Source organism: Bombina bombina, chromosome 5, assembly GCF_027579735.1.
Source record: "Bombina bombina isolate aBomBom1 chromosome 5, aBomBom1.pri, whole genome shotgun sequence".
Taxonomy (NCBI): domain Eukaryota; kingdom Metazoa; phylum Chordata; class Amphibia; order Anura; family Bombinatoridae; genus Bombina; species Bombina bombina.
In genome coordinates, this window is record NC_069503.1 from 890,327,194 (window position 1) to 890,341,379 (window position 14,186).

Consider the following 14,186-nt stretch of genomic DNA (forward strand, 5'->3'; position numbering starts at 1 on the left):
ACTTTTTAAAGAATCATATTTGTAAATATGCCAACAAAAATAATTCTGTGAATTCAAAATTGTACATTAATGAGCTGGGTAGATGGCTAGATGAAGAAAAGTACCTTTAAAAGGTTGACATATGTTTGTTTTTTCCCCATTTTCCCCAACCAAGAGCACCACTTCAAATATAGTGTACAAATGTTCCCATCTGTCAGCTGTACTTATGGATTTTGAAAATGCTGTACTCTATGTGATCTTGGTGGGACCATAAGCTGTGGAACTCATACCATTAGATCTGGTTAAATGCAGGATTTAAGCTTGTTGGTATGTATTTCAAAACTAAGTCAGCTGCAGTGTAAACTGAACAGTTTTAAGTTAACCTGTCTCATTTCAAACACTGAGCAATCTTAGGCCTAGATTTGGAGTTCGGCGGTAAAAGGGCTGTTAACGCTCCGCGGGCTTTTTTCTGGCCGCACCATAAATTTAACTCTGGTATCGAGAGTTCAAACAAATGCTGCGTTAGGCTCCAAAAAAGGAGCGTAGGGCATTTTTACCGCAAATGCAACTCTCGATACCAGAGTTGCTTACGGACGCGGCCGGCATCAAAAACGTGCTCGTGCACGATTCTCCCATAGGAAACAATGGGACTGTTTGAGCTGAAAAAAAACCTAACACCTGCAAAAAAGAAGCGTTCAGCTCCTAACGCAGCCCCATTGTTTCCTATGGGGAAACACTTCCTACGTCTGCACCTAACACTCTAACATGTACCCCGAGTCTAAACACCCCTAACCTTACACTTATTAACCCCTAATCTGCCGCCCCCGCTATCGCTGACCCCTGCATTACAGTTTTAACCCCTAATCTTCCGCTCCGTAAACCGCCGCAACCTACGTTATCCCTATGTACCCCTAATCTGCTGCCCTAACATCGCCGACCCCTATGTTATATTTATTAACCCCTAATCTGCCCCCCACAACGTCGCCGACACCTGCCTACACTTATTAACCCCTAATCTGCCGAGCGGACCTGAGCGCTACTATAATAAAGTTATTAACCCCTAATCCGTCTCACTAACCCTATCATAAATAGTATTAACCCCTAATCTGCCCTCCCTAACATCGCCGACACCTACCTTCAATTATTAACCCCTAATCTTCCAATCGGAGCTCACCGCTATTCTAATAAATGTATTAACCCCTAAAGCTAAGTCTAACCCTAACACTAACACCCCCCTAACTTAAATATAATTTACATATAACAAAATAAATTAACTCTTATTAAATAAATGATTCCTATTTAAAGCTAAATACTTACCTGTAAAATAAACCCTAATATAGCTACAATATAAATTATAATTATATTATAGCTATTTTAGGATTAATATTTATTTTACAGGCAACTTGGTATTTATTTTAACCAGGTACAATAGCTATTAAATAGTTAAGAACTATTTAATAGTTACCTAGTTAAAATAATTACAAAATTACCTGTAAAATAAATCCTAACCTAAGATATAATTAAACCTAACACTACCCTATCAATAAAATAATTAAATAAACTACCTACAATTACCTACAATTAACCTAACACTACACTATCAATAAATTAAATAAACACAATTGCTACAAATAAATACAATTAAATAAACTAGCTAAAGTACAAAAAATAAAAAAGAACTAAGTTACAGAAAATAAAAAAATATTTACAAACATAAGAAAAATATTACAACAATTTTAAAATAATTACACCTACTCTAAGCCCCCTAATAAAATAACAAAGCCCCCCAAAATAAAAAATTCCCTACCCTATTCTAAATTAAAAAAGTTACAAGCTCTTTTACCTTACCAGCCCTGAACAGGGCCCTTTGCGGGGCATGCCCCAAGAAGTTCAGCTCTTTTGCCTGTAAAAGAAAACATACAATACCCCCCCCCAACATTACAACCCACCACCCACATACCCCTAATCTAACCCAAACCCCCCTTAAATAAACCTAACACTAATCCCCTGAAGATCTTCCTACCTTGTCTTCACCATACCAGGTTCACCGATCCGTCCTGGCTCCAAGATCTTCATCCAACCCAAGCGGGGGTTGGCGATCCATAATCCGGTGCTGAAGAGGTCCAGAAGAGGCTCCAAAGTCTTCATCCTATCCGGCAAGAAGAGGACATCCGGACCGGCAAACATCTTCTCCAAGCCGCATCTTCTATCTTCTTCCATCCGGTGCGGAGCGGGTCCATCTTGAAGCAGGCGACGCGGATCCATCCTCTTCTTCCGATGTCTCCCGACGAATGACGGTTCCTTTAAGGGACGTCATCCAAGATGGCGTCCCTCGAATTCCGATTGGCTGATAGGATTCTATCAGCCAATCGGAATTAAGGTAGGAATTTTCTGATTGGCTGATGGAATCAGCCAATCAGAATCAAGTTCAATCCGATTGGCTGATCCAATCAGCCAATCAGATTGAGCTCGCATTCTATTGGCTGTTCCGATCAGCCAATAGAATGCGAGCTCAATCTGATTGGCTGATTGGATCGGCCAATCGGATTGAACTAGATTCTGATTGGCTGATTCCATCAGCCAATCAGAATATTCCTACCTTAATTCCGATTGGCTGATAGAATCCTATCAGCCAATCGGAATTCGAGGGACGCCATCTTGGATGACGTCCCTTAAAGGAACCGTCATTCGTCGGGAGACATCGGAAGAAGAGGATGGATCCGCGTCGCCTGCTTCAAGATGGACCCGCTCCGCACCGGATGGAAGAAGATAGAAGATGCGGCTTGGAGAAGATGTTTGCCGGTCCGGATGTCCTCTTCTTGCCGGATAGGATGAAGACTTTGGAGCCTCTTCTGGACCTCTTCAGCACCGGATTATGGATCGCCAACCCCCGCTTGGGTTGGATGAAGATCTTGGAGCCAGGACGGATCGGTGAACCTGGTATGGTGAAGACAAGGTAGGAAGATCTTCAGGGGATTAGTGTTAGGTTTATTTAAGGGGGGTTTGGGTTAGATTAGGGGTATGTGGGTGGTGGGTTGTAATGTTGGGGGGGGGGGTATTGTATCTTTTTTTTTACAGGCAAAAGAGCTGAACTTCTTGGGGCATGCCCCGCAAAGGGCCCTGTTCAGGGCTGGTAAGGTAAAAGAGCTTGTAACTTTTTTAATTTAGAATAGGGTAGGGAATTTTTTATTTTGGGGGGCTTTGTTATTTTATTAGGGGGCTTAGAGTAGGTGTAATTAGTTTAAAATTGTTGTAATATTTTTCTTATGTTTGTAAATATTTTTTTATTTTCTGTAACTTAGTTCTTTTTTATTTTTTGTACTTTAGCTAGTTTATTTAATTGTATTTATTTGTAGCAATTGTGTTTATTTAATTTATTGATAGTGTAGTGTTAGGTTAATTGTAGGTAATTGTAGGTAGTTTATTTAATTATTTTATTGATAGGGTAGTGTTAGGTTTAATTATATCTTAGGTTAGGATTTATTTTATAGGTAAATTTGTTATTATTTTAACTAGGTAACTATTAAATAGTTCTTAACTATTTAATAGCTATTGTACCTGGTTAAAATAATTACAAAGTTGCCTGTAAAATAAATATTAATCCTAAAATAGCTATAATATAATTATAATTTATATTGTAGCTATATTAGGATTTATTTTACAGGTAAGTATTTAGCTTTAAATAGGAATAATTTATTTAATAAGAGTTAATTTATTTCGTTAGATTAAAATTATATTTAAGTTAGGGGGGTGTTAGTGTTAGGGTTAGACTTAGCTTTAGGGGTTAATACATTTATTAGAATAGCGGTGAGCTCCGATCGGAAGATTAGGGGTTAATAATTGAAGTTAGGTGTCGGCGATGTTAGGGAGGGCAGATTAGGGGTTAATACTATTTATGATAGGGTTAGTGAGGCGGATTAGGGTTAATAACTTTATTATAGTAGCGGTGCGGTCCGCTCGGCAGATTAGGGGTTAATAAGTGTAGGCAGGTGTCGGCGACGTTGTGGGGGGCAGATTAGGGGTTAATAAATATAATATAGGGGTCGGCGGTGTTAGGGGCAGCAGATTAGGGGTACATAAGGATAACGTAGGTGGCGGCGCTTTGCGGTCGGAAGATTAGGGGTTAATTATTTTAAGTAGCTGGCGGCGATGTTGTGGGGGGCAGATTAGGGGTTAATAAATGTAATACAGGGGTCGGCGGGGTTAGGGGCAGCAGATTAGGGGTACATAAGTATAACGTAGGTGGCGGTCGGAAGATTAGGGGTTAAAATTTTTAATCGAGTGGCGGCGATGTGGGGGGAGCTCGGTTTAGGGCTACATAGGTAGTTTATGGGTGTTAGTGTACTTTAGGGTACAGTAGTTAAGAGCTTTATAAACCGGCGTTAGCCAGAAAGCTCTTAACTCCTGCTATTTTCAGGCGGCTGGAATCTTGTCGTTAGAGCTCTAACGCTCACTGCAGAAACGACTCTAAATACCGGCGTTAGAAAGATCCCATTGAAAAGATAGGCTACGCAAATGGCGTAGGGGGATCTGCGGTATGGAAAAGTCGCGGCTGTAAAGTGAGCGTTAGACCCTTTAATCACTGACTCCAAATACCAGCGGGCGGCCAAAACCAGCGTTAGGAGCCTCTAACGCTGGTTTTGACGGCTACCGCCGAACTCTAAATCTAGGCCTTAGTCTGAGAGTATATATATATATATAATGCATATCTGCCAAAAGGGCATCTACCATTTGTGTATTGAGGAGGAAACATTTCTGCATGGTTTTAAATATAGAATTTCTACAGCATTGTCAAATAATCATAAATACACTGCTGCAAAGAAAAAAGTATTTTTATGGACCCCTAGCCCCACCATACAACTACTACCACACTGAGGTTGCAATCCAAAATTGCACAAAGAAATAAAAAACATTTCCTAAGTAAGTCCTACCTCCTCTTCAAATGAAAGTGATCTGCCGTCTGACTCAGGCACACACTGTACAAAGTGCCAAGTCTGTCTCACACTGAGCATAGTGGTTTAGTGCACACTAAGGCCTAGATTTAGAGTTCGGCGGTAGCCGTCAAAACCAGCGTTAGAGGCTCCTAACGCTGGTTTTGGGCGCCCGCTGGTATTTGGAGTCAGTGATTAAAGGGTCTAACGCTCACTTTTCAGCCGCGACTTTTCCATACCGCAGATCCCCCTACGCCATTTGCGTAGCCTATCTTTTCAATGGGATCTTTCTAACGCCGGTATTTAGAGTCGTTTCTGAAGTGAGCGTTAGAGCTCTAACGACAAGATTCCAGCCGCCTGAAAATAGCAGGAGTTAAGAGCTTTCTGGCTAACGCCGGTTTCTAAAGCTCTTAACTACTGTACCCTAAAGTACACTAACACCCATAAACTACCTATGTACCCCTAAACCGAGCTCCCCCCACATCGCCGCCACTCGATTAAAATTTTTAACCCCTAATCTGCCGACCGCCACCTACGTTATACTTATGTACCCCTAATCTGCTGCCCCTAACCCCGCCGACCCCTATATTATATTTCTTAACCCCTAACTTGCCCCCCACAACGTCGCCGCAAGCTACTTAAAATAATTAACCCCTAATCTTCCGACCGCAAATCGCCGCCACCTACGTTATCCCTATGTACCCCTAATCTGCTACCCCTAACACCGCCGACCCCTATATTATATTTATTAACCCCTAATCTGCCCCCCTCAGCGTCGCCGACACCTGCCTACACTTATTAACCCCTAATCTGCCGAGCGGACCTGAGCGCTACTATAATAAAGTTATTAACCCCTAATCCGCCTCACTAACCCTATCATAAATAGTATTAACCCCTAATCTGCCCTCCCTAACATCGCCGACACCTAACTTCAATTATTAACCCCTAATCTGCCGACCGGAGCTCACCGCTATTCTAATAAATGTGTTAACCCCTAAAGCTAGGTCTAACCCTAACACTAACACCCCCCTAAGTTAAATATAATTTTTATCTAACGAAATAAATTAACTCTTATTAAATAAATGATTCCTATTTAAAGCTAAATACTTACCTGTAAAATAAATCCTAATATAGCTACAATATAAATTATAATTATATTATAGCTATTTTAGGATTAATATTTATTTTACAGGTAACTTTGTAATTATTTTAACCAGGTTCAATAGCTATTAAATAGTTAAGAACTATTTAATAGTTACCTAGTTAAAATAATAACAAAATTACCTGTAAAATAAATCCTAACCTAAGATATAATTAAACCTAACACTACCCTATCAATAAAATAATTAAATAAACTACCTACAATTACCTACAATTAACCTAACACTACACTATCAATAAATTAATTAAATAAAATACCTACAATTACCTACAATTAACCTAACACTACACTATCAATAAATTAATTAAACACAATAGGTTAATTGTAGGTAATTGTAGGTAGTTTATTTAATTATTTTATTGATAGGGTAGTGTTAGGTTTAATTATATCTTAGGTTAGGACTTATTTTACAGGTAATTTTGTTATTATTTTAACTAGGTAACTATTAAATAAACATTTATTTAATAAGAGTTAATTTATTTCGTTAGATAAAAATTATATTTAACTTAGGGGGGTGTTAGTGTTAGGGTTAGACTTAGCTTTAGGGGTTAACACATTTATTAGAATAGCGGTGAGCTCCGGTCGTCAGATTAGGGGTTAATAATTGAAGTTAGGTGTCGGCGATGTTAGGGAGGGCAGATTAGGGGTTAATACTATTTATGATAGGGTTAGTGAGACGGATTAGGGGTTAATAACTTTATTATAGTAGCGCTCAGGTCCGCTCGGCAGATTAGGGGTTAATAAGTGTAGGCAGGTGTCGGCGACGTTGTGGGGGGCAGATTAGGGGTTAATAAATATAATATAGGGGTCGGCGATGTTAGGGCAGCAGATTAGGGGTACATAGGGATAACGTAGGTTGCGGCGGTTTACGGAGCGGCAGATTAGGGGTTAAAAGTGTAATGCAGGGGTCAGCGATAGTGGGGGCGGCAGATTAGGGGTTAATAAGTGTAAGGGTAGGGGTGTTTAGACTCGGGGTACATGTTAGGGTGTTAGGTGCAGACGTAGGAAGTGTTTTCCCATAGGAAACAATGGGGCTGCGTTAGGAGCTGAACGCTGCTTTTTTGCAGGTGTTAGGTTTTTTTTCAGCTCAAACAGCCCCATCCTATGGGAGAATCGTGCACGAGCACGTTTTTGATGCCGGCCGCGTCCGTAAGCAACTCTGGTATCGAGAGTTGCATTTGCGGTAAAAATGCCCTACGCTCCTTTTTTGGAGCCTAACGCAGCATTTGTTTTAACTCTCGATACCAGAGTTAAATTTATGGTGCGGCCAGAAAAAAGCCCGCGGAGCGTTAACAGCCCTTTTACCGCCGAACTCTAAATCTAGGCCTAAGAAATCCTCTCAAATGCTAATAATTTACTCCTTGTAATAACATTTCCCATGCTCAATTAGCACTCTGCTCTAGTACACACTGGTGGCTGCCAAAATTTAAAAAAAAAAAAAAAAAAAATTTTTTTTTTTTTTAGTTCTTGCCTCATGGGGCCCCCCTGGCTCATTGGGCCCCTGACAGGAGTCACCCCTGTCACCCCCTGATGGCGGCCCTGCAGGTCCGCGGCCGCGATGTTAGACTATGTTAGGCGAGCGTATTGGTGCCGGCGAATGCAGCATAGTTGAGGCTTTGATAAATATCCCCCAGAGCATGAAATTTTAAGCAACTTTCTAATTTACTCCTATTATAAAATTTTCTTTATTCTTTGGTATCTTTATTTGAAAGGCAAGAATGTAAGTTTAGATGCCGGCCCATTTTTGGAAAACAAACCTGGGTTGTTCTTGTTGATTGGTGAATAAATTCATCCACCAATTAAACAGTGATGTCCAGAGATCTGAACCAAAAAAAAAACCTAGATGAAAGCCTAGATTCCTTCGTTTTCAAATAAAGATAGCAAGAGAACGAAGAAAAATTGATAATAGGAGTAAATTAGAAAGTTACTTAAAATTGCATGCTCTATCTGAATCATGAAATAAAAAAATTGGGTTCAGTGTCCCTTTAAGGAAAACTACAGCCGTTATATACTGCATCACTATAAGCATTTGGCAAACATTTAGTTGCCCTGCAATTCCACTGTTACACAGCAATCTGATATTCATCATTATTGAGTTATCCTTACAAGTGACTTATATTTGTTTTTATATTTTAAATATGATATTATGAGTTTTAAATACTAACGGCTAGATTACGAGTTTTGCGGTAACAGGGGTGCGGTGCTAACTTGCACGTTATTGTCACCGTTCACTTTCCTACAGCGCTGGTATTACAGGTTTTTACAAACCCGGCGTTAAAAGACAAAAAGTGAGCGTAGAGCAAAATTTTGCTCCACACTTCACTCCAATAACAGTGCTGCTTAAGTCAGCAGTGAGCTGGTTTTACGTGCTCGTGCACGATTTCCCCATAGACATCAATGGGGAGAGCCGGCTGAGAAAAAGTCTAACACTTGCAAAAAAGCAGCGTTAAGCTCAGTAACGCAGCCCCATTGATTCCTATGGGGAAATAAAATTTATGTTTACACCTAACACCTAACTAAACACCCCTAATCTTACCCCTATTAACCCCTAATCTGCCGCCCCGACATTGCTGAAACCTACATTATACTTATTAACCCCTAATCTGCTGCTCCGGACATCGCCGCCACTATAATAAACATATTAACCCCTAAACCGCCGCACTCCCGCCTCGCAAACATTAGTTAAATATTATTAAGCCCTAATCTGCCGCCCCTAACATCGCTGCCACCAATATTTAATTGTATTTAATTTATTTAATTGTAGTGTAGTGTTAGGTGTTGGTGTAACTTAGGTTAGGTTTTATTTTACAGGTACTTTTGTATTTATTTTAGCTAGGTAGCTAGTAAATAGTTAATAACTATTTAGTAACTATTCTACCTAGTTAAAATAAATACAAACTTGCCTGTAAAATAAAAATAAACCCTAAACTAGACACAATGGGGCCTATCTATCAATCTCTGAATGGAGCTTGATGCCCCGTGTTTCTGGCGAGCCTGCAGGCTCGCCAGAAACAACAGTTATGAAGCAGCGGTCACAAAGACCGCTGCTCCATAACCTGTCCGCCTGCTCTGAAATTATATTTAAGTTAGGGGGGGTTAGGGTTAGGGTTAGACTTAGGTTTAGGGGTTAATAAATTTAATATAGTGGTGGTGATGTTGGGGATGGCAGATTAGGGTTTAATAAATATAATGTAGGTTGCGGGGATGTCCGGAGCAGAAGATTAGGGGTTAATAAGTATAATGTAGGTGGCGGCGATGTTAGGGGCAGCAGATTAGGGGTTAATATTATTTAACTAGTGTTTGCGAGGCGGTTTAGGGGTTAATATGTTTATTCTAGTGGTGGTGATGTCGGGAGCGGCAGATTAGGGGTTAATAATTGTATTTTAGTGTTTGCGATGTGGGAGGGCCTCGGTTTAGGGGTTAATAGGTAGTTTATGTGTGCTAGTGTACTTTTTAGCACTTTAGTTATCAGTTTTATGCTACCGCGTTGTAACATAAAACTCATAACTACTGACTTTAAAATGCGTTAAAAATCTTGACAGGATAGGGTGTATTGCTCACTTTTTGGCCTCCCAGGACAGACTCGTAATACCAGCGTTATGAAAGTCCCATAGAAAAAAGGGTTTACGAAGTTTACGTGTCGTTTTGCGGTAAGGCCAAAGAAGTGTGCGGTGCCCCTAAACCTGCAAGACTCGTAATAGCAGCGGTAGTAAAAAAGCAGCGTTAGCATCTTTTTAGCTTACCGCTAAACTCGTAATCTAGGGCGCGATCCGATATACGGCGTAGTTTTTGGCGTATGCGTGGGAACCCGCGCCGCCCAAAATTTCACCTCGCACATCGGGGTATTACATATACTGCGCCGTTAGATGCTAAACTGGCGTAAGTAGGACAAACTTCCGAAAAGTGTGCAAATACACATTTTAGTCGTCGCAAGTAACTTACGTCTGTATTTTGTCCACGTAAAGTCTCAATAAAGAGTAGTTTTATGCAAATTAGGCTAACACTCGTAAAAATGAACTGCGACTTCATCTAAAAATGCGACACATAATTACGCTATTCAAAATTCATATATAAACCCATGCGCAGTCGCCATTTTCTTCAGTGTGTTTGGATGGTTCGCTGAGCTACAGCACACTACAGTGGGGTGGAGGATTAGTCAGAGTAGAGAGAGAGGCGCAAACAGAGGAGTTAATTAGGTCCATTGTTGGTTGATTAAGCTTGTACACTTACACATATTTTTACATATTGCACACATATTGCATACATACATATACAAAATACACAACACTTTTTTTTCTAACACCTCACACATTTTATTTCAATTTTACAGTGTGATAGGCTGAGTGTTTGGTTGTGATTGTGTGTGATTGAACTGGGAGTGAGTGTGAGTGTGTGAGTGTGTGTAGTGTGAGGATGGCAGGGTGAGGTAGGGTGGAGGGGAGGAGGGGAGAGGAGTGGCAGGGAGAGGAGTATTGTAGAGGACAGGAGGAGCAGTGGGGTCCCCGTCAGGGAGTAAGTGGAGTGGGGAGAGGGAGAGCTAGAAGGGATGATGGGAGGGGAGATGCCCGAGAGCCCCAGAAACCAGGCACATCTAGAAGAGGGACAGAGGGTGCACATGGGGACAGAAGGGGGGAGGAGGGAGAGGATAGGGAGGAACCCACACCAGGGACATTACAGGGAGCAAGCCAGGTGTCCACAGAGGATGAGAGGATGAGATGTCCAAAATTCTCATTCAATGAAAATGTTGCCCTAGTCCAGGCCATCATGGACAATTACAGTGCCCTCTTTGGCCAGGAGAAGGGCAAAGGCATTGCCAAAAGGCGTAAAACAGCATGGTTGGCGGTAGAGGATGCCTGCAACAGTGTGGCCCCGCAGAGGAGGACTGTTGATGGCCTTAAAAAGTGGTGGAATGACTGCAAGAGGCGGGTGAAAGAAAAGATGGGGCAGGAAGCTATACACCAGAGGGGAACAGGCGGTGGTCCACCCCTGGACATCGAATATAACACCTGGCAGGAGATGATACGCAGGTCCCTGAGTATCACAGCAGTCCGTGGACTTCCAGGGGCTCGTGACTCAGGGGCTGCAATCACAGCACATCATGCTGGTGAGTAATATCCCACACACCAGTATTATATGTATTTGAGATATAACATCCTTTAATGTCACACATTCATGTACACACTGAGGAGCATGGTATTTGGCCTACTAACAAAAACATCTACAATTATATTTCACATTAATGCTACTTAACACAATGCAATTCATGATATGAGGTGGAATAGTGCAATACTAACATATCTCAGAGTAACACAGGCCACAAGCCACATGTAGAGTTTTCAGTAAATGGACACTATATCCATCACGATACTTTTAGCTCAAGAAAGCAGGTTTTGTGCCTACATCAGGCTAAAGTAAATTGTGTGACTATAGTGTCACTTAAAGAACACATTGTTTCCATCATTGACATGTACACATAACTATTGTATGAAACACATACCTGTATACTGCGCATATGAAAATCCCTCATATCACAAATCACAATGTGCACCTGCATGTATTAGAGATTAACATGAGAATCAGTATAGGCCCTAGCATGTATCAATGTACATAGTATGCCCACATGGACATATATCTGACTGTACTAATCCCTCTCATCATTTGACTCCTCCACAGAACCTCCTGTCACGAGGATGCAAACAGGCATGCCGCCACCTCCACCACCACCACCAGTCACAGGCATGCCGCCACCACCACCACCAGTCACAGACATGCAGCCACCACCACCAGTCTTCAGGCAACAACATGAACAGTATGCTCCCAGGCATGAGCAGGGTTGGATGGCTTCAGTTGAGGACCCGGAAGTGATGCCACCACCATTGACATATGACCCCTGGCAAGATTCCTGGCCAGAGGAATATTCTTCTTTTGGCTTTGAGGGGAAGCCAAGACAGCCACAAAGGGTCCATGTATTTACCCCCCCCCCCAACACAATCTCAGGGCAGTCATGGCTTTTACACACAGGCTATGTCACAAGAAGTGCCAACTGGACAGGCTGAGTGGTCACACACTGGTCATCAGTGGGACTATCAATCCACCCTGAGAGCTCCACCATCCTCCTCACTTGGGAGAGCTCTACCATCCTCTTCACTTGGGAGAGCTCCACCATCCTCTTCACTTGGGAGAGCTCCACCATCCTCTTCACTTGGGAGAGCTCCACCATCCTCTTCACTTGGGAGAGCTCCACCATCTGCAGATGAACATATAGCTGAAAGTACTCAAGCACCAGCAGATGCAGCTGAAAATGTCCCGCAAGCACCAGCAGATGCAGCTGAAAGTACTCAAGCACTAGCAGATGCAGCTGAAAATGTCCCACAAGCACCAGCAGATGCAGCTGAAAGTACTCAAGCACCAGCAGATGCAGCTGAAAATGTCCCACAAGCACCAGCAGATGCAGCTGAAAATGTCCAACAAGCACCAGCAGATGCAGCTGAAAATGTCCCAAAAGCACCAGCAGATGCAGCTGAAAATGTCCAACAAGCACCAGCAGATGCAGCTGAACCTGCACCTCAAGCACATAGAAGCCCTTCTGTTCAAGAGCCTGTGGATGCATTGTATTCTCCCCTGGGTGAGGAATACATTGCACTCCAGAGGAGGCTCATAACAAGCTCCGAGAGCAGACAAAGAGGCCAAGAGATGTTCCACAGGAGCTAAGAGAGGTTCTTCAGGAGCCAAGAGAGGTTCTTCAGGAGCCAAGAGAGGTTACACAAACGTAGCATAGAGCTGCAGAGGGACATGGCAACATTATTAAGTGGAAGTATTCAAAACCAGTCACAGATGATGCGACTGCAGATGCAGATGGACAATAGATGGCGAGAACAAAATCAACTCTTGGGTGTGTTGGTTGAGCACTTTACACACCAGCAGGACACTGCCTCCAGCCTATCATCTGTGGCCAGCACACCAGCAGAAACATCCGAATCTTCTGAAACCAGGAGAACAAGGAAATCCACTACAGTCACCTCAGCTCCCTCATCCAAGAAGCCTAAAAAGAAATAAATATTGTTATAGTTCATCATAATTCTTGTCCTCTGTTATTTACCATATAATTGTCATCCACATTCATGTAAGGTGTGTTTTAGTACAGTAATATTGTTAAAACATATAATAAGACCTGTGTGGAAATGTCCACAAAAAGGTAATATTATCATGTTTATGACATATTCATGTTCTATAAACCACATCACATAGTTGTGTATGAAGGTTACATATAGTAATATTCACTTATAAGATGTAAATCAAGGTTTCTCACATCCAATAGAAATTGACACATGGCTGGGTATATATATATATATATATATATATATATATATATATATATATATATATATATATATATATATATATATATAATAATTTATTTACAGAAGATGTGAACATAAGGTATAAACATCCATTTTCAGTCTTCTTAATGATAGTCAATAAATCATAGTGACCTAAACATGAATTAAACAAATTAGATATTTTCAGTAATTAGGGTGGTTAAGGGAAGGGGGTGGGATGTAGTAGTTTCACTTACATCCAGTGGAAATCTGCAGTATGTAATTCTATGACCAGCTGCAGCAGGCGCAGCAGCAGGGGCAGCACCAGGAACAGGGACAGCAGCAGCAGGAACAGGGACAGCAGCAGCAGGAGCTGGGACGGCTACAGCACCATGACCAGGGACCTCAGCAGCAACTATAGAATCAGCATGTATAGACAGAACAACAGGGGCTTGTAGGGCTTCCAGCACCCCTTGTGCCCCATGATGCACCCCTTGTGCCCCATGATGCTGCCTCTCTATGGAAAGCAGGGGAAACATGGTGGCTAATGAGGATGTGCATTGGCGGGTTTTTTAGGCTTCCTGTTGAGAGGTTGTGCTGTTTGTGATTGGTTTGACACACTTGCAGGGGCAGGACTAATACATGCTTGGAAGAGGTTTAACTGTTTGAGATCAAGCGGCTGATATGTATGTGATTGAGCATGCGTTTGTTAGGCCTTCAGAGAGTTACGTTGGTTTTTAAGTCAGTGCAAGGGTTGCTTCGCCTGCAATTGTAATGGAGGCCCTAGCTGTAAAT